The 22,156-nt window shown below is 46.7% G+C and overlaps 2 protein-coding genes across 3 annotated transcripts in view; one reads left to right on the top strand and one right to left on the bottom strand.

Moving 5' to 3' along the window:
* The window catches only part of LOC145337635 (leucine-rich repeat transmembrane protein FLRT1-like), a 167,531-nt gene extending 159,518 nt beyond the window's left edge, over positions 1–8,013 (bottom strand). For both annotated transcript variants that reach the window (XM_080182442.1, XM_080182441.1), the window contains exon 1: positions 7,807–8,013. The gene's annotated coding sequence lies outside the window, so the exon portion shown is untranslated. The remainder of the gene's footprint in view (positions 1–7,806) is intronic.
* Positions 1–22,156, top strand: part of LOC145337639 (ADP-ribose glycohydrolase MACROD1-like) — a 792,171-nt gene that overhangs the window by 255,824 nt on the left and 514,191 nt on the right. The window lies entirely within an intron of this gene.

Below are 22,156 nucleotides of genomic sequence, written 5' to 3'. Positions count from 1 at the left end.
TCAAATCAAATAATGCCCCTTTAGGGAAGGAAATCTACCTTCCTTACCCCGGTCTGGCCTACATGTGACTCCAGATTAATTCTTAACTGCCCTCGGGCAATTAGGGATGGGCAATAAATTGAATTGTTCCTTGCTCTCAGCTGACACAGCCCGCTGGGGCAACTGCACAATTTGAAACTATACAAGTGTTGTCCCAGGTTGATTGTCCCTTCTATATATTTCCCTCGGGGAGGCACGGTGACACAGTGGTGATCATAGCTAACCACTGTGTCACTGTAAAGAATGTTTTCCATTAGATGCTTTGTGCTTTGCAGTAACCACTTCCCTCCAATCAATACATTCTGCTTTTTGTCAGGTGATCCTTTCTTGGGGGAAAAAAATCAGGAAATGCTGGAAAAACTCCACATCCCTGGCAATGGCACGGTGGTTAACACTGCTACTCTAGGAACCCGGGCTCGATTCCTGGCTAGGGTCATTGCCTGTGCGGAGCCTGCATGTTCTCCCCATGTGCTCTGGTTTCCTCTCACAGTCTCAAAGATGTGCTGGTTAGGGTGCATTGGCCATGCTAAATTGCCCCTTAGTGTCGGGGGACTAGCTAGGGTAAATGTGTGGGGTTACAGGGATATGTCCTGGGTGAGATTGTGGTCGGTGCAAACTCGATAGACCGAAAGGCCTCCTTTTGCACAGTAGGGATTCAGTGATTCTCTCAACATTGTACAGAACTGGGAAAAATAACACTGAAACCATTTGTTGATGGATAAGGGTGGTGCGGTGGCCCAGTGGTTAGCTCTGCTGCCTCGTAGCGCCAGGGACCCGGGTTCAAATCCCAGCTTGGGTCACTGTCTGTGCGGAGTCTGCACGTTCTCCCCATGTCTGCGTGGGTTTCCTCCAAGTGCTGTGCTTCCCTCTCACAGTCCAAAGATGTGCGGGTTAGGTGCTTTGGCCATGCTAAATTTGTCCCTCAGAGTCCCGAGATGTGAAGTTTAGAGGGATAAGTAGGGTGCATATGTGGAGTAACGGGGATAGGGCCTGGGTGCGGTTTCGGTGGGACAAAAGGCCTCCTCCTGCACTGTTGGGACTCTGTGATTCTCTTCCCAAGGGTGAGGGGGATTCTTAAAAAAAACAGCTCATTTTCTGATCACTATCATCCACAGATGGTCCCAGTTAGAACCTAGGGACTTGACATGTGGTGAATGGTTTGTGATGGGGGTTGGGGGGAGGATGGATAAAGCATGTCATGGCTTCTTGAGAGTAATGCATGGCACACCAGAACACTGCGCCATCAGGCTGCCTTAGATTAACCTTTGAACAGATCTGCTGCAATTGCTTTGACACTGTAATTAATCCCTAAAGTATTCAATCTGGTCTGAAATTTACCACAGAGCCCTGGATGTCTCGAGCATACTAGTGTGTTTCTTGTGCAAAGCTCACTGTTGGCTGCTGCAGAATCGCCTATTTATTTCTGAATTTATTGCAGTCACGTTCTAAGAATTGTAGAATCCCTACGGCGCCATTAGGCCCATCGAGTCTGCCCCGACAACCATACCACCCTATCCCTGTTACCCCACATATTTACCCCACATATTTATCCCTCTAACCTATGCATCTCAGGACACTAATGGGCAACTTAGCATGGCCAATGCACCTAACCCGCACATCTAAGATGAGGCGACGGTCTAGTGGCATTATCGCTAAATTATTAATCCAGAAACTCAGCTAATGTTTAGGGGACCCGGGTTCGAATCCCACCCATGGCAGATGGTGGAATTTGAATTCAATAAAAAATATCTGGAATTAAGAATCTACTGATGACCCATTGTCGGAAAAACCCATCTGGTTCCCTTTGGGGAAGGAAATCTGCCGTCCTTACCCGGTCTGGCCTACATGTGACTCCAGAGCCACAGCAACGTGTTTGACTCTTAACTGCCCTCCAAGGGCAACCAGGGATGGGCAATAAATGCTGACCAGCTTCTGTGGAGCCTCAGTGTGTAATAACTCCACGGAGGCAAAAGTCCCATCACCAAGTTACTTTATTTACACCACACAGCTCGCTCTCCAGTTGCTCCCTGCTGGGTCAGGGGTCAACTGCACCCGTAGACAACGCATGCTCCCTCTCCAGGGATACCTGGCCGCGAATATAGCTGTGGTAGAGGGACAGATAGTTGGGATGGACTACCCCGTCGATCGCCCACCGCCTGGACCTATTGATGGTGCGCCTCGCCAGGCCTGGGGGCAGGTTCACGAGGAGGTTGCCCTCCCGACAGGGGGAGTCATCAGGTAGTTCGTACTCTGGCAAGCCAATCTCGTTAGCCTGGTTGAAGTCATCACACTCATGTCCCATGAATGAATTAAAAAAAACTTTAGACTATGGGAGGAAGCTGGAGGGCCCGGAGGAAACCCACGCAGACACGGGGGAGAACATGAGAACGTGCAGACTCCGCAAAGGCAGTGACCCAAACCGGGAATCGAACCCGGGTCCCTGGCGCTGTGAGGCAGCAGTGCTAACCTACTGTGCCACCATGTATATGTAACCCTGATACAGGTGGACCTTTCTGAGTGTGCGTGTATACAGCAGAGAGTATTCTCAGCTTCGAGGCTAAAATGAAACCAAAGCTCAGATTTACAATAGCAGCTTTTGGAAGAAGTCAAAGCCCCAGTTAGCACGGAAAAGCAGGAGGGCAAAGAATTGAGCATAAATTGCAAAGACCCAAAGCAGAAATGAAGATCAGCAGCTCAGAACATGTTTTGGTTTTGGTTTTTTTTTGTTTATTTATTAGTGTCACAAGTAGGCTGACATTACCACTGCAGTGAAGTTACTGTGAAAATCCCCTAGTCACCACACTCCTGTTCGGGTTACACTGGTGGAGAATTTAGCACCCTAACCAGCACATCTTTCAGACTGCGGAAGGAAACCGGATCACCCGGAGGAAACCCACCTTGACATGGGGGGAACAGAACATGCAGACTCCACACAGACAGAGACCCAAGCCGGGAATCGAACCCGGATCCCTGGTGCTGTGAGGCAGCAGTGCTGATCATTGTGCCACCATTACAATATCGTCACAACTCTGTTATGCGAACTCAGTATCCAAGATGGCGCTGGGTGCGAGGCGACTTCTTGTGAGCTGTGCCCAGCATACCTTCTAATTCAATCATTTACTCTCGCTCTATGCTCCTAAAACTTCATTACACCCTCACTATGATGGTAATACTACATTATACACCTTCCCCCTTCCTTCTCTATGAACAGTATGTTTTGTCTGTATAGCGCACAAGAAACAATACTTTTCACTGTGTGCTAATACATGTAACACTACATTTTGCATTTTCCCCTTTCCTCTCTATGTACGGTATGCTTTGTCTGTATAGCGCACAAAAAAATACTTTTCATTGTATGTTAATGCAATGACAATAATAAATCAAATGATATATTTAGTTGGTCTTTCTAAACACCCTAGCTATGACTGTAACACTACATTCTGCACTCTGTCCTTTCCTTCTCTATGAACGGTATGCTTTGTCTGTATAGTGCGCAAGAAACAATACTTTTCGCTGTATACTAATACGTGACAATAATAAGTCAAATGAAATCTTAAGTGATCTTTCTCTACACCCTAGCTATGACTGTAACACTACATTCTGCTCTTTCTCCTTTCCTTCTCTATGAACGGTATGCTTTGTCTGTATAGCTTGCAAGAAACAGTACTTTTCACTGCATGTTAATACATGTGAAAATAATAAATCAAGTCAAATCAAATCAGTCATAAATTACTGCCTGCAGAATCTATTCCAGCACAGTTGTGCCCCATTGGAGCTAAATTGACCCTAGTTTCGGGCGGAGGTGGGTTAGGGAGGTAAATATGTGGGGTTACGGGAATAGGGTGGGATTGTAGTCGATGCAGGCTCGATGGGCCAAATGACCTCCTTCTGCACTGGAGGGATTGTACAATTCCATGGAAACAACTCTGATTAGACCTTTAATGTCACCAGTAATTGTATCACCAGCCCTGTTTCTGTTTGGTTGGTCATGCAACCTTTCTTTTGTGTTTTGTGTTACTGTCCTGTAATTATCATTGAATATGGGATGTATAAAAATTAAACTTTGTCATGTTGAGCACAATGAGCTGTAAATTGCCAAACGTAGATTGGGGCAGAGGTACCATTCTGCTCTGGAACGTAGGAATATAATTGCACATCCAGACTGCCTCCCGTTCTTCATAAACACTCCGTGTTTCTTGTGTTGTGTGGCCAGATCTAGAAGCTGGATAATAGCAGGATTACCACACAGCTAAGTACATTTAAGAGTCTCCATCTCTTTGTCTTGAATGCACAGTGGAAGCAGAATGCTGAGAGTGTTTCTGTTAGCCAGTGTGTGTGCTTAGTAACATTTCATTTTTTTTTTGGAAGGTTTGGGGGAGTGGAGGTGGTGGTGGAATGGAAGGGTTGGTTGGAGATAAATAGAGGCCAAAGGTTAGGCTTTTCGCACAATATGACTTAATCCTCCTTGCCGGTTCAGTCGCTGAAAGGCTCCACTGGCGATGTGTGTGCCAATCGTTCTCACTATCGCACCCCTTTTGTTTCACTGGGACTTTTCTCTGTTTAAATCGATATGTGCCCCTGGTCCCAGAGCTTCCTGCAAACTGCAGTTTTACCTCTTTCATTCCCTTTAAGAAAAAAGTGGGGGGGGGGAAGAGGCGCGCGCTTCGCAAACTTGGCAGTCGGGACATCTGTGCCGTTTCACGGGTGGGGGGAGTGGGGCACTGTTTGCTTGGGGGAAACTGGGACAACTTGTCCGTTTTTTTCGAGTAAGGTGGCTCAGATGGTAAGTCAAGGATGAGCAGCCTTTGTGCCTGAGGAGGTCCGCAACTGGTCACCCACTGGCCCCTCGACATTATTTGGTTCTTTATGAGTCTCACGCACTTCCCATTTTCTCCCCTCCAACTCCAACGCAAGTGTCAGCACAGCATCTGTTGTTTGGGATACAAACCATCTCCCGCAAATCCATTAACATTCGGTGCTTAACACCGCAAAAAAAAAGCCCAGCTTGCTAATTTCTCCGCGAGAATACTCAGCAAAACGGTGAAATGATCTAAGTTTGGCGCATAAATATTAAAGGGGAAGGAAAAGTGGGGGGTGGGGGGGAGACCAGTGCTGTAACAACTACAGTTCACGTGCTGTGTTAGGTCCTTTCTCCAACACATTTCCTTCCAAACCTCAGCTCTACACGGCAGAAGCCAACAATGTACAAAATTACCCAGCTGCTAAAAGCGTGTTGAGACCACAACCTCGTTTCTCACATGCACACCGAGGAAATTTCTTTGGCAAAAGCAGATTAATTGTTAGACTGAGTAATAAAGGATGAACTCAGCAGCATGCCAGGGATATAGAGAGAGAGAGAGAGGCACAGTATTATCCTGTGCTTTTTATTCTTGACAAGCAGGTGAATCCGACCAAAGGTAAGAATTAAGCTCTTGGTAATTTACTGCAAAGCGACGGTGCTCTGCGGTGCATGGGAAGAGAGAATTAATAAAGGGAAAGGAGAGAGAAGCAAGGGATCACTTGAGTTACAGGCAGGCAGCTTGATCTGGCAATTGAAACGGGCTTACAGAAAAGAACAGGCTTCCTCATTGTCGTAAGCTAAACAAGCAGAACGTTTATGAGGCAGCTCTCGGTTTACAAATAATCCCAAGCGCCTCTACCTCTCCTTGAAGTTCACACAATTGATGTTAAATAGCTAAGTCTGTCTGCACACATTTTTTTTTTCTCTTCTGAGTTTACAAATTTCTCGCTTTCTCTGCCTTAATCAGGATAGAATCCCTACAGTGCAGAAGGAGCCCATTCAGCCCATCGAGCCTGCACTGAGCGCAATTCCACCCAGGCCTTATCCCCATAACCCCGTTACCCTAGCTAGCCCCTGCTGTCACTAAGGGGCAATGTAGCATGGCCAATTCACCTAACCTACACATCTTTGGATACCAAGGGGCAATTTAGCATGGCCAATCCACCTAACCCGCACATCTTTGGACTCTAAGGGGTAGTTTAGCATGGTCAATCCACCTCACCCATATATCTTGGACACTAAGGGGCAATTCAGCATGACTAATCCCCCTAACCTGCACATCTTTGGACTGTGGGAGGAAACCAGAGTACTGGAGGAAACCCACGCAGACACGGGGAGAATGTGTAAGCTGCACGCAGACAGTGACCCAAAGCCAGGAATCGAACCGGGTCCCTTGCGCTGTGAGGCAGCAGTGCTAACCCACTGTGCAACCGGGATTTCACTTAAGCTGGATCCAAGGAACGCAGTTATTAATTCCGAGATAGTTGAACACACAAGCAAGATAAGCATCAGCAACATGTCTGCTGGCAGAATATCTCAACAATATTATTTCTCCTGCCCGCACTCTCTCCCCCCACCCAACCAACCATGTATATATACACACACACACACACACACACTCTCACTCTCACACACACACACACTCTCTCTCTCACACACACACACACACACACACTCACTCACTCGCTCACACACACACACACACTCACTCACACAGACACACACACTCTCACTCACACAGACACACACACTCATTCTCACACACACAGACACTCACACACACACACATACACACTCTGTCTCACACACACACACTCTCTCACACACACACACACGCATTCATATACACTCTCTCACACACACACATTCACACTCTCTCTCTCTCACACACACACATATACACACTCTCTCTCTCTCACACACACACACACATATCCTCTCACACACACACACACACACACACACACACACACATCCTCACACACAAAATTATCAGAGCTCATAACCAATTTAACCAAATCTTTGACCCTCGTGTTCAAAAGGTTGTACTTTCCATTTCAGTGTTTGGATGGCAGTCGAAATAAATCCAGTTCTACCCAGTACCCTTCCTCCATCTAAAAATGAGGCAATCTCACAGTTCCTGACTCTGCTTATCCAGGTGTTGAGAGGACAAGGGCAGTCGAGGGAAGTGGATTGAGTACACGAGCTGGGCTTGTTTGAAATTGGGCAATTTCACAAATCGCACCAGCCATGAGCTCTCTCTCTCTCTCCAGTAAACATAGGAACACAGAAGATAGGAGCAGGAGGAGGCCATTCGGCCCTTCAAGCCTGCTCCACCATTCACTGCCATCATGGCTGATAGTCCAACTCAACAGCCTAACCCTGCTTTCTCTCCCATAACCTTTGATCCCATTCGTCCCCCAGCGCCGTATCCAGCCGCGTCTTGATGATGGGAGAGGCGATGTTTTCAGACCAAGGGAAAGATGACCTTTGACAGGATGCAGTAGTACCCGGGTGCCAAGATTAGGAGCAGGGATTAACACCAGATCAGTTTATCAATTCCGATAAACCAGCGCGAAAAGTATTCACAAATCAAATTATCTTTGCCTCCTTCTGCTTTCGTTCTCAGCCAGACTTTTACTGCGACCCTATTTTTGTGGATTATAAAACTGATTGCCAGGAGTTAGATGCACAGAGAAACTTCCTGCTGGGTTAGGGTCTTCCAGCTCCCGTAGAGTTAAAGAGGCAGCCCTGTGTAATTATTGGCATCCAGAAAAGCCAGTGCTGAATGAATATGTTCGCAAGTGCAGAAAACTTTGTGTGGATTAGACATGGAGGCCCTTTATTCCCCCCCCCCCTTCCTTGCTCTGCATCGAATAAAGTCAGTCGAGATCAGGTTGCATGGGAAATCCCAACCTAGTTTATCAAACGGCAGAATGTTCCAAGTAAGTAAAACGCCTGCTTACCTGTTCAAGGTTCACTCATCTTTTGGCACCTCGGATCAAACCCCCATAAAACACAAGACGTATTCCAGTAAAGCGGGGTCAGTGGGAGGAGGAAATAATGTACAACACGCTCCTGACTGTATGGGCATGGTACAAAAGCCACCAGTCGTCCACGCAACAAGCAGCGGCGAAACAGGTTAAGACTCAAAGCTCCATAGATGTCTTAGGCAACAGCTCAACTGGAGAACTGAAGACTCCTGCTGACACGCTCGCTGAACACTCTGATGAGATCACCGGTGGGTTGGGCTTCCAGACTTGACAGGCAGCCGAGGATGTGTGTCTGGGATCCTGCATTCCCAGCTATCTGGCGGGGACAGTGGAGCCCGCCTTCCCGAGTGGACTGTTCCATGCAGAATACAGTAACTCAATCATGTGTGTTCCTTTAAACACAGCAAGCTGGAATGAGGCGACAGATGAGAAAAGCAGGGTTAACTGTGCAGCCAGTGTACCTGTGGCAACCTGTGAGAGCTTGCTGATTATGTTTTTCTCGAAACAAAATCGCTTTCCTGTTTGTCTGTCGAGTACTGTGCAAACCAGGACAGTGCCAGCTGTTTCTTTAGTGTTTGAAAATACTGAGTGTGCGGGTATAGCGTTCTGGGCGACGTTGCATTTGCCACCCAGACCTGGGAACCTCTGCATGGCAACCTTAACCTGAAACAGAACTTCAGTGCATTGTGCGACAGCCCGATTCTTTCACTGTGCATTTTGCTGTGTGCCGTGAAGCATTACTGTTGTCAAGGAGGGTCCAAAATGTAGGGTTTCCTGACATTTTATTGTCAGATGAGGTTCAGTGGGAAGATGCTGCGACTCGGTTTCACGGAAATGGACCAATGCATCTCTGTCTGCCAATGCTTACAGCTTTCGAATACGGATTTGATGAGAGGATCCCGATAGCACAGAAGGAGGCCATTCAGCCCGTCGGCTCTGCACCGATCACAATCCCACCCAGACCCTATCCCTGTAACTTCACGTATTTACCCTGCTAATCCCTGTGACATGAAGGGGCAACTTAGCATGGCAACCCATCTAACCCGCAGATCTTTGGACACTAAGGGGCAATTTAGCATGGCCAATCCACCGACCCCACACATCTTTGGACACGAAGAGGCAATTTAGCATGGCCAATCCACCTAACCCACACATCTTTGATATGATTTCACTTATTATTGTCACATATATTAACATACAGTGAAAAGTATTGTTTTTCTTGCCCATTATACAGACAAAGCATATCGTTCATAAAGAAGGAAAGAGAGAGTGCAAAATGTAGTGTTACAGTCATAGCTAGGGTGTAGAGAAAGATCAACTTAATGCGAGGTAGATCCATTCAAAAGTCTGACAGCAGCAGGGAAGAAGCTGTTCTTGAGTCGGTTGGTACGTGACCACAGACTTTTGTATCTTTATCCCAATGGAAGAAGGTGGAAGAGAGAATGTCCGGGGGTGCATGGGGCCCTTAATTATCCTGGCTGCTTTTCCCCGAGGCAGCGAGAAGCGTAGACAGAGTCAATGGATGGGAGGCTGGTTTGCGTGATGGATTGGGCTACATTCATGACCTTTTGTAGTTCCTTACAGTCTTGGGCAGAGCAGGAGCCATACCAAGCTGTGATACAACCAGAAAGAATGCTTTCTGTGGTGTATCTGTAAATGCTGGTGAGAATCATAGCCGATGTGCCATATTTCCTTAGTTTTCCGAGGAAGTAGAGGCGTTGGTGGAGCTTTCTCAACTATAGTGTCGGCGTGGGGGTGCCAGGACAGGTTGTTGGTGATCTGGACACCTAAAAACTTGAACCTCTCGACCTTTTCTACTTTGTCCCTGTTGATGTAGACAGGGGCATGTTCTCCTTTATGCTTCCTGAAGTCGATGACAATCTCCTTTGTTTTGTTGACATTGAGGGAGAGATTATTGTTGCCGCACCAGTTCACCAGATTCTCGATCTCATTCCTGGACTCTGTCTCATCATCGTTTGAGATCCAACCCACTATGGTAGTGTCATCAGCAAATTTGAAAATCGAATTGGAGGAGAATTTGGCCGCACAGTCAGAGGTGTATAAGGAGTATAGTAGGGGGCTGTGAACACGGCCTTCTGGGGCACTGGTGTTGTGGATGATTGTGGAGGAAGTGTAGATTTGGAAGCTCAGGATCCAGTCGCAGAGACATGTGCTGAAGCCCAGGCCACAGAATTTGGAGATGAGTTTCGTAGGAATAATGGTGTTGAAGGCTGAGCTGTAGTCAATAAATAGGCATCTGACTTAGGTGTCTATGTTATCCAGGTGTTCCAGCGTTGAGTTCAGGGCTAGGGAGATGGTGTCTGCTATGGAGCTGTTGCGGCGTAGGCAAACTGTAGTGGATCTAGGTAGCCTGGGAGGCTGGACTGATTCATGCCATGGCTAACCTTTCAAAGTACTTCATAGTGATGGGTGTCAGAGCGACCGGCCGATAGTCATTAAGGCACGCTGCTCGTTTTTTCTTAGGAACCGGGATGATGGTTGTCTTCTTGAAACAGATATAGATCTTTGGATAGTGGGAGGAAACCAGAGCACCTGGAGGAAACCCACACAGACATGGGGAGAACATGCAGGCTCCACACAGACATTGACCCAAGCCAGGAATTGAACCTGGGTTCCTGTGAGGCAGCTTTGCTAACCACTGTGCCACCGTGCCGCCTAGACACTGCACGCAAAATTTCCGCCGTGCATGAGTGGACAACTCAACTCATTGAGTCTGCACTAGCTCTCAGAACGGGCATTTTGCTTAGAGCTATACTTTCACCTTGTCCCTTTCTGCATGTTCTTCCTTTTCAGAGAACAGCTTTTGGAATGCGTTGATTGGACCTACTCCCGTTTCACCCTCAGGGAGCGCATTCTCATTATCGATTTCGCAGATTCCTTTAAATCTGTGCCCTCTCGTCCCCGATCCTTTTACAATTTCTCCCTCTCTGTAAACCCCTCTCATTCTGAACACCTCCATCAAATCTCCTTGCAGCCTTCTCTTCTCCGAATCCCGACTTCTCCAATCTATCTTCTTAACTCAATCCCAGGCTTATTAACTCGGGTGGCACGGTGGCACAATTAGTTGCGTTGCAATTCCTCAGGTGACTCACCTGATGAAGGAGCAGCGCTCCGAAAGCTCATGATTCCAAATAAACCTGTTGGACTTTAACCTGATGTTGTGAGACTTTTTGCTGGACTGGGCTACATTTACGACCTTTTGTAGTTCCTTGCAGTCTTGGTCAGAGCAGGAGCCCATACCAAGCTGTGATACAACCAGAAAGGATGCTTTCTATAGTGCATCTGTAAAAGTCGATGAGAATTGTAGCGACATGTCGAATTTCTTTAGCCTCCTCAGAAAGTAGAGGTGTTGGTGGTGCAGTAGAAATCTTGTGATGTACCCCTGACTCGGAACTAGAAACCGGGGGTTCAAATTGAACATGCTGGCCAAGGAAGGTGCGCTCATCACATGTCTGAACAGGTTGCGTGTTGACTTGTAAATCCTTGCATATCCACTTGTAAACACTGGCCTGATGGCAGGTGTCAGAGAGGGATGGACTTGTGGTGAGCTGTACTGTAGAAGGCAAAGACAAACCATTGGGGTACCTTGTCAAGCAGAATCAAAGACCCAAGCTTGTGATGGCCAGCATGCTCTTTGCCATGGTACCTGAAGAGAGAGAGATAAGCATAAGCCAGTTATAATTTATTCATTTCAAGGGACATTTCCGTAATTTGGGGAATTACTGCACAGGTTTAGTGTCTCGTACATTCTGGTCCAAAAATACAACTCAAATCAGCTGTTCGGCAGATGAATTTTGAAAGTAAATATTGCCACATTGGTTTTAAGTTTTGATTATTTAAAATTTATACTTGGGAGCGCCATGAACCTCAGTCAGGTAATTATGCATCCCTTTTCATAAACCCTGGTAAAATCACATGCACGCCATGTTAGCAGGGCAGCAGAACCCCTTAAAATTGAATACAATTTCACCATACAACACAAGTATCAGTTGAGGTTTTCCTTGGTCCGGATGGTTGATTTTAAAATCCGTAAATTATTTCTACCCTTGATGTTCCTTCTGCACTGCAGTGTGAGTCAACGCATCAATTTGCTCAGTGAGTGTGTGTCCAAGATTGCAAGGAACTACAAAAGGTCGTGAATGTAGCCCAGTCCATCACGCAAACCAGCCTCCCATCCATTCACTCCGTCTACACTTTCCACTGCCTCGGGAAAAGCAGCCAGCATAATTAAGGACCCCACGCACCCCGGACATTCTCTCTTCCCTTCTTCCATCGGGAAAAATATACAAAAGTCTGAGGTCATGTACCAACCGACTCAAGAACAGCTTCTTCCCTGCTGCTGCCAGACTTTTGAATGGACCTACCTTGCATTAAGTTGATCTTTCTCTGCACCCTAACTGTGACTGTAACACTACATTCTGCACTCTCTCCTCTCCTTCTCTATGAACGGTATGTTTTGTCTGTATAGCGCACAAGAAACAATACTTTCCACAGTGTACAAATAGATGCGACAATAATAAATCAACTCAAATCAGTTAGTAATTGGGGAACATTTAGGGAAGAGTCAAGCTTGTTTTCATTCTCCTCAACTTAAGACCAAACCGTTTTCATTTCAAAGTTTAAAGTTTATAAGTGTTAAAAATAAGGCTGACATTAACACTGTAATGAAGTTACTATGAAAATCCCCTAGTTGCCACACTCCAGCGCCTGTTCAGGTTACACTGAAGGAGAACTTAGCACGGCCCAACGCACTCTAACCAGCATGCCTTTCGGACTGTGGGAGGAAACCGGAGCACCTGGAGAAAACCCACGCAGACACGGGGAGAATGTGCAGACTCCACACAGACAGTGACCCGAGCCGGGAGTTGAACCCGAGTCCCTGGCACTGTGAGGTAGCAGCATTAACCGCCATGCCGCTCCCCAAGTAAGCTTACTTTAACACTGCAATGAAGTTACTGTGAAAATCCCCTGAGTCGCCTCACCTCAGCACCTTTTCGGGTACACTGAAGGAGAATTTAGCACCTAACTAGCATGTCTTTCAGACTGTGGGGGGACACTGGAGCATCTGGAGAAACCCATGCAGATACGGGGGAGAATGTACAGACTCCACACAGACAGTGATTCAAGCTGGGAATTGAACCCAGGTCCCTGGCGCTGTGAGTCAGCAGTGCTAGCCCACTGTGCCACCGTGCCGCTCTGATTGGATTTCAGGAGGTGAAAGAAATAGTTAAAGTTGGCAGACGGCGTTGGTCTGGACGCTTATCTACCGTGTCATAATTCATACTGTTTTAGGGAAATCATGCTACAAGGGTTAAATCAGCTCCGATGTGCTAAAAGTTACTCCCTTAGCTTGGCACGTGTGGCTTCCTTCCCAGCTTGGCATCAGAACCACTCTAACAGAAAATGAGATGGGTGTAGAATATCCCTGGCAGCATCTTGAAAGTAAATGGGCCAGCAGTCTTGATGCCAGCCAAGAATGCAGTCGGCAAAGGGACCAGAATACGGAGATTGAAAAGGAGGGAATTACCTGCTCGAGATCAAATCAAATACAGTCAGTTGGAACAGGGCCAGCTTTGGATAATAGTAAATTGCAGCCCCGTCTGTTCTTGAAGGACATGAACACAGGAACATCAAGCTTCAAGTTTTTCTGGTGTTCAGATCACCAGCAACCTGTCCTGGTTCCCCTATGCTGACACTATAGTTAAGAAAGCCCCAGCAACGCCACTACTTTCTCAGAAGACTAAGGAAATTTGGCATGCCCGCTACGACTCTCACCAACTTTTACAAATGCACCATAGAACACATTCTTTCTGGTTGTATCACAGCTTGGTATGGGCTCCTGCTCTGCCCAAGACTGCAAGGAACTACAAAAGGTTGTGAATGTAGCCCAATCCATCACGCAAACCAGCTTCCCATCCATTGACTCTGTCTACACTTCCCACTGCCTCGGGAAAAGCGGCCAGCATGATTAAGGACCCCACGCACCCCTGACATTCTCTCTTCCATCTTCTTCCTTCGGGAAAAAGATACAAAAGTCTGAGGTTATGTACCAACTGACTCAAGAACAGCTTCTTCCCTGCTGCTGTCAGACTTTTGAATGGACCTACCTTGCATTAAGTTGATTTTTCTCTACACCCTAGCTATGATTGTAACACTCTTGGCACTCTCTCCTTTCCTTCTCTATGAACAGTATGCTTTGTCTGTATAGCGCGCAAGGAACAATACTTTTCATTGTATCCCAATATATGTGACAATAATAAATCAAAAATCTATCGTAATCTAGAAATCATTCAGACTCCACCGCGCTATAGGGCAGCGAGTTCCACAAATTGATCACCCTCTATGAGAAGTAGTTCCTCCTTATCTCAGTTTTAAATCTGTTGCTTCTAGTTATTAGTTTATTTATAAGTGTCTCAAGAAGGCTTATGTTAACAGTGCAATGAAGTTACTATGTAAATCCTCAAATCGCCACACTCCGGCACCTGTTCGGGTACACAGAGATAATTTAGCATGGCCAATGCACCTTAACCAGCACGTCTTTCAGACTGTGGGAGGAAACCAGAGCACCCGGAGGAAACCCACACAGTGCCAGGGAGAACTTGTAAACTCCGCGCACACAATGACCCAAGCCGGGAATCGAACCGGGGTTCCTGGCGCTGTGAGGAAGCAGTACTAGCCACCATGCCACTCCTTAAACTGGAACTGTTCAATCTGTCCTCATACATACATACCAAATGAATGTACTCGAGATTTAACTTTGGGCTGGTTTGTTTCACCATCTAACAGTTGCATTGTTGCAGCAGCAGATTTACATTGCTATCACTGCATCACAGGAGTGGCGCATTGGTTAGCACTGCTGCCTCACATCGCCAGGATCCTGGTTTTGATTCCCGGCTTATAGTAGGGGAGTCTAAAACTAGAGGCAGAGGTTTAAGGTGAGAGGGGAGAGATACAAAAGGGTCTAGAGGGGCAATTTTTTTCATGCAGAGGGTGGTGAGTGTCTGGAACAAGCTGCCAGAGGTAGTAGTAGAGGCGGGTACAATTTTAGACAAATACAGAGAAACATAGAGGTTAGGAGCAGGAGGAGGCCATTCAGCCCTTCCATCCTGCTCTGCTATTCATCACCATCATGGCCGATCGTCCAACTCAATAGCCTAATCCTGCTTTCTCCCCATAACCTTTGACCCTGTTCACCCCAAGTGCTATATCCAGCCGCCTCTTGAATACATTTAATGTTTTGGCATCAACTGCTTCCTGTGGGAATGAATTCCACAGGCTCACCGGGTGAAGAAATGTCTCCTCACCTCCGTCCTAAATGGTCTACCCTGAATCCTCAGACTGTGACCCCTGGCTCTGGACTCCCCCCACCATCGGGAACATCCTCCCTGCATCTACCCTGTCTAGTCCTGTTAGAATTTTATAAGTCTCTGTGAGATCCGCCCCTCATTCGTCTGAACTCCAGTGAAAACAATCCTAACCTAGTCAATCTCTTCTCATACATCAGTCCTGCCATCCCCAGAATCAGCCTGGCAAACCTTCACTGCACTCCCTCGAGAGCAGGAGCATCCTTCCTCAGAAAAGCAGACCAAAACTGCACACAGTACTCGAGGTTTGGCCTTTTAAAAAGTGTTTAGACAGTTACATGGGTAACATGTGCATAGAGGGATATGGGCCAAATGCGGGCAATTGGGACTAGCTTAGGGGTTGAAAAAAAGGGGGCGGTATGGACAAGTTGGGCTGAAGAGCCTGTTTCCATGCTGTAAATCCCGATCTGGGAGCTGAGTTTTTACTCTCGTCCAAAGTAGAGGAAGTAATTGTATAATTTCTGAAATTCCTTTTCTGTCCAAAGCGGCTTGAGTTTCATGTACACATTCCTCCAGCACTCAGAACGGCCAAATTCAGCCATGTCTCAGGGCCCCAGAACAGCCACAGATGGCTTGCAGGCCTTGCACAGATTGTTTTTAAATAACGTTCTGTTCAGTACAAGGCTGCTATAATTACATGGCTCTAAATGTCCATCTAAAATTGACACATGGGGCTGCACTCAGTGAGTTCCAGACAAAAACCAGTCAGTGGGCGGAAATTAAAGGCAAATACTTCCTTTCGGCTTCAGATTCCTATTTCTGTCATTGGATCGTGCTGGCGTAGGGTTCCTGCTTCTGAGTTCTTCCCGACCGAGCGGCGATCCTCCAAGATGGAATAAAACATGAGAAGCCTGGAGAAAGGTTGGACTTGCCAAGTGAATGCCCCCGTCTAGTGAATGAATAGAAGCAAAAGACGGTGTTAGTGGGATATTGAACTGAAAGGGGAAACGCTTCTAAACCTGATCCTGCTCTCACACAGTGTCCACAAACAAAACAGCCATCAGGAACATGGAAGCTCACTGATTCTTACCCCCCATTCCCTCCACGATCCTTGCCCGAGGGTAGGTGGCATTTGTTCACTGGTACAAGGCCAATGAGTTGATAACCTCGAGGGTAAAGCAGCCAATATAATCAAGGACAACGCCGACCAACTTTTACAGATGCACCATAGAAAGCATTCTTCCTGGTTGTATCACAGCTTGGTATGGGCTCCTACTCTGTCCAAGACCACAAGGAACTACAAAAGATCGTGAATGTAGCCCAGTCCATCACGCAAACCAGCCTCCTATCCATTGACTCTGTCTACACTTCCCGCTGCCTCGGGGAAAAGCAGTCAGCATAATTAAGGACCCATGCACTCTGGACATTCTCTCTTCCTAGAAAAAGATATAAAAGTCTGAGGTCACGTACCAACCGACACAAGAATAGTTTCTTTCCTGCTGCTGTCAGACTTTTGAATGGACTTACCCTATAATAAGAAGAGCCATGACTTTGTGTTTGGGACAGTTCAGTTCCGTGTTGATTTTATCAACTGAAGCTTCAGAGAAGCTCATAGACCTTTTGAAAAAAAGACTATAACTAACCTCATTCCATCCCTGGTGGGAGCCAGCCAAGAGTGGCGAATCTGTGGAACTCTTTGCCGCAGAAGGCTGTGGAGGCCAGGTCATTGAGTGTCTTTAAGATAGAGATAGAGAGGTTCTTGATTAATAAGGGGATCAGGGATTATGGGGAAAAGGCAGGAGAATGGGGATGAGAAAAATATCAGCCATGATTGAATGGCGGAGCAGACTCGATGGGCTGAGTGGCCTAATTCTGCTCTTATGTCTATGGTCTTATGGACAGGAAATGTCCCTGTTATTGGAGTTATAAGGGGTGGCACAGTGGCACTGTGGTTATCACTGCTGTCTCACAGCACCAGGGACCCAATTCCCGGATTGGGTCACTGTCTGTGTAGAGTTTGCATGTTCTCCCCGTGTCTGCGTGAGTTCCCTCCAGACGCTCCGGTTTTCTCCCACATTCTGAAAGATGTGCTGGTTCAGTGCATTGACCCAAACAAGCACTGGAGTGTGCCGGCAAGGGAAATTTCACAATAACTTCATTGGAGTGTTCGTGTAAGCCTTACTTTTAACTAATAAATAAACTTTACTTTTGGATAGACTGGGACATTTTTCTCTGGTGCTTGGGAGGCTGAGGGGTGATCTGATCGCGGTCTATAAAATAATGAGGAGCACAGATCAGCTAGATAGTCAATATCTTTTCCCAAAGGTAGGGGAGTCTAAAGCTAGAGGGCAGAGGTTTGAGGCGAGAGGGGAGAGATACAAAAAGGACCAGAGGGGCAATTTTTTCACACAGAGGGTGGTGAGTGTCTGGAACAAGGTGCCAGAGGTAGTAGTAGAGGTGGGTACAATTTTGTCTTTTAAAAAGCATTGAGACAGTTACATGGGTAAGATGGGTATAGAGGGATATGGGCCAAATGCGGGCAATTGGGACTAGCTTAGGGGTTTTAAAAAAAGGGTGGCATGGACAAGTGGGCTAAAGGGCCTCTTTCCGTGGTAAACCTCTATAATTCTATTGGGATACAGTGAGAAGTATTTGTGCGCAATACAGACAAACCATACCATTCATAGAGTGCATAAGGGAGAAGGAAAGGAGAGAGTGTAGAATGTAGTGTTACAATCATAGCTAGGATGTTGAGAAAGATCAACTTAATGTATGGTAGGCCCATTCAAAAGTGTGACGGCAGCAGGGAAGAAGCTGTTCTTGAGTCGGTTGGTACGTGACCTCAGACTTTTGTATCTTTTTCCTGAAAAAAGGTGGAAGAGAGAATGTCCGGGGTGCATGGGGCCCTTAATTATGCTGGCTGCTTTTCCCGAGGCAGTGGGAAGTATAGTTAGAATCAATGTATGAGAGGCTGGTTTGCGTGATGGATTGGGCTACATTCATGACCTTTTGTAGTTCCTTGCGGTCTTGGGCAGAGCAGGAGCCCATACCAAGCTGTGGTACAACCAGAAAGAATGCTTTCTCTGGGGCATCTGTAAAAGTTGGTGAGAGTCGTAGCTGACATGCCAAATTTCCTTCATCTTCTGAGAAAGTAGAGGCGTTGGTGGGGCTTTCTTAACTATAGTGTTGGCGTGGGGGGAGAAACCAGAACAGTTAGTGACCTGGACACCTACTGGCTGCTTTTCCTTGCGGCTATTACCTCTGTGGCTTGTTGAAACAGTAAGAAGTCTCACAATACCAGGTTAAAGTCCAACCAATTTATTTGATAGACACTATCAAATAAATTGGTTGGACTTTAACCTGGTGTTGTGAGACTTCTTACTGTGTTTACCCCAGTCCAACGGCGGCATCTCCACATCATGACGCTTGTTGAAACTGCAGTGAAGAACTCTACTGTGATTAATCTCTGAAAATCTTTAATCTCTGAAAACTGTGGAATGAGAGTGGTGATGTTAAGCATTGAAATTCATCCCTGGAGCTCCCACGTGGCCTTGCAGATAGCAGCACTGCCCAGTGTAGTGTTGTGTAAGTTCTGTGGAGCAGAAGGCTCCAGGTTCAATCTCTCACTAGTGCTGCAGCAGTTGGTCGTAACCTTGGCAGTGGGAAGGCTGCAGCGAGCCTCCCTGCTCCCAGCCTGGGGAGGTGCAAATTAGTCATGGCACTTGCTCCTTTTACTATCCAGTATCTCCTGCTGGCGCGCCTGCCATGTGTGTGGCCATGGGTCGAGGACAGATTTGCACTCAGCCCTCACACCATCTGTGGTCAGCTCCGCTGCCAAACTCTCCATTGCCCCTCGCGCCGATCGTCAGAGGATCAATGGAACCCTGTACCCAACACGAGTTTAATGCCTCCACGAACGCGGGAGAGAGAGAGAGAGAGAGAGGAGACCAAAGGAGAAATCTTCCCCTCAGCCTCGGCCACAGAAAACAAAGTAAGCTGCGGTCATGGATGGAATTTGGCATGACGGGGCCGGGTGGGGGGGCAGTAGTGTTTGCCTGCCTCAGTTCAAATGAATTTATCAGTGGCTGCCAGGGACACTGAGATGGGCGTTGCGCTTGCTATGTGAAACAAGATGCCAGGCCGCCTCACAGATGGTAGCTGGAGCTGGATATAGGCGCAGGGTTGGGGGGGGAGAAAAGAAGAGAGAGATTAGGAGATGTGAGGGAAATCTTGGCTGGCGAGAATGGATTAGTGAAAGGCTTTTGAAGCTGGAAAGAGCTGAAGATGTGAAGAAAGCTCAGGAGGGAGTTTCAAAGCGTAGGATTGAGGCTTATTCATCTTCTCTAATCCCTTTACTGTCCAATAATTTTAATAGCTCCCTCTACTCAGAGGCACTGTCCATCTCCCACACAATGCTGCCATTGTTGTTAACCCACTTGCAACCCACGTGCCTCTCTCTCTAGATTTTTCCGAGGATCTATTGCGATATTTCTCATCAAGTCACTGAAGTGAGGGGAGTTGATGTCCTTGTGGTATTATCGCTAGATTATTACTCCAATAAACCCAGCTAATGTTCTGGGGTCCTAGGTTCAAATCCTGCCACGGCAGATGGTTTGGAATTTGAATTCAATAAAAAAATCCAGAATTAAGAATCTACTGATTGTCAGGAAAAACCCGTCTGGTTCACTAATGACCTTCAGGGAAGGAAATCTGCTGTCCTTACCCGGTCTGGCCTGCACGTGACTCCAGAACCAAAGCAATGTGGTTGACTCTCAGCTGCCCTTTGCCTCTTTTTGCTCCACACGGGAGAATCCCATCTGTTGACTCTGTCTATACTTCCAGTTACCTTAGGGAAAAGCGGCCAGCATAATCATTCTCTCTTCCACCTTCCTCTGTCAGGAAAAAGATACAAAAGTCTGAGGTCACGTACCAACAGCTTCCTAAAAACTAACTTGTGTTGGTAGACACTTGCTCATGTGTGTGAATTCAAGAGGCTACAATACAAAAAATATTCAGGGATTTTGTGTGAAAAAGAGAGTCGGTGCAGACCTGATGGGCCAAATGGCCTCCTTCTGCACTGTAAGGATTCAATGAAAAATGTGAAATCTCTAAATTCAAATTCTGTTGTTTCCCATTTTAAATATAATTATTTAAACATTCTTTCCGTAAGCAAAGAAAGCCCCACCAACGCCTCTACTTTCTCAGAAGACTAAGGAAATTTGGCATGTCCACTATGACTCTCACCAATTTTATAGATGCACCACAGAAGAAGATGGAAGAGAGAATGTCCGGGTTGTGTGAGGTCCTTGATTATGCCAGCTGCTTTTCCCGAGGCAGCTGGAAGTATAGACACAGTCAGTGGATGGGAGACTGCTTTGCGTGATGGATTGGGCTACATTCATGACCTTTTGTAGTTCCTTGTGGTCTTGGGCAGAGCAGGAGCCCATACCAAGCTGTGACCCAACCAGAAAGAATGCTTTCTATGATGCATCTGTAAAAGTTGGTGAGAGTCGTAGTGGACATGCCAAATTTCCTTAGCCTTCTGAGAAAGCAGAAGCGTTGGTGGGGCTTTCTTAACTATAGTGTCGGCAAGGAGGGGGACCAGAACAGGTTGTTGGTGATCTGGACACCTAAAAACATGAAGCTCTCAACCCTTTCTGCTTAGTTGCCATTAACGTAAACAGGAACATGTCTTCCTCTATGCTTCCTGAAATCAGTGACAACCTCCTTTGTTTTGTTGACATTGAGGAAGCCATTATTGTTGTTGCATTGAATTTAAACTCTGTGTCCAGCCCAGAAACTCCAAGGTGTTTTGTGAAGTTAACTGAGACCCTAGGTTTTAGATTTGATTTTGGAGTCTTTGAGCGTAAGGTGTTTCACTCCAGGGTCAGAATTTTACTGGCCCGCCTGCCACGGGAATTAGAGAGAGCGAGGGTCAGATCATGGAAAGGTCTCTTGAGCTCGGACTAAATTTTACTGTTTTGGGACGAGTAAGGCCATAAAACCCCACCCCGCGTCTGATTCAAGTGACCCATTGGATTCAGTGGACATGGAGAACAAAGTTTATTTAAGGACACAGTTACAATATAACAAAAAGACTTAGCACAACTTTGATCAATTGAACATGACACGGTATAACTCCTAACAGCTAGCTATCTCTGTTGTTCCAATTTAAAGCAACATCCCACACCTTTCAACAGAATCAGTTAGCGCACAAACAAGTAGACTCGTGTGCTGCTGGATTTTCAGCTTTTTAACAGCTAAAAATTTTTTAACAGAAGTCCAGGCAGCAGTTTTCAGAGAAGGATATATCCAGATGACACTTTTGTTAGCACTGCTGCCTCACATTGCCAGGGACCTGGGTTCAGTTCCCAGCCTGGGTCATTGCCCATGTGGAATTTGCATGTTCTCCCCCCATGTCTGCGTGGGTTTCCTCCAGGTGCTCTGGTTTCCTCTCACTGTCCAAAGATGTGTAGGTTAGGTGGATTGGCTATATGAAATTGCCCCTTAGTGTCAGGGGAGCTCGCTAAGGTAAATGCATGGGGATATGGGGATAGAGCCTAGGTGGGATTATGGTTGGTGCAAACTCGATGGGCCATTTGGCCTCCTTCTGTGCTGTAGAGATTCTATGATTTCTATGATCCTCAAAACCTCAGAGAATCAAGCCCAGTCTCTGGCAGTTTCCCAGTTTCCAGACCCCAGAGACAGAAAAGGATTCTTCTCCCTGCATTGCAGCAACTCTCATATAGCAGAATCTCCAGGAAAGAGACTTATCTCCTGGCAGGTTCCAGTCACCGACTTCAGAGAAGGGGGAAAGAGAGAGAGGGAGAGACACACTTCTCTCTCTTAACTCAAAAACAGCATCTGCGCTTGAATATTCTGCGAAAAAAAACCAAGCGCCCCCGTCACATGACATACCTGACAATCATCCCAATCAAGCCCAACTCTGCAAAATCCCAGGGGAAAACAGCAGAACAGCGTTGGTTCAGATCAAAACC

The sequence above is a fragment of the Carcharhinus amblyrhynchos genome, unplaced genomic scaffold (assembly GCF_965287045.1).
Source record: "Carcharhinus amblyrhynchos unplaced genomic scaffold, sCarAmb.v2.hapA scaffold_54, whole genome shotgun sequence".
NCBI lineage: Eukaryota > Metazoa > Chordata > Chondrichthyes > Carcharhiniformes > Carcharhinidae > Carcharhinus > Carcharhinus amblyrhynchos.
The sequence above is the reverse complement of the archived record's forward strand: the minus strand, read 5'-3'. Positions and strand labels throughout refer to the sequence as shown.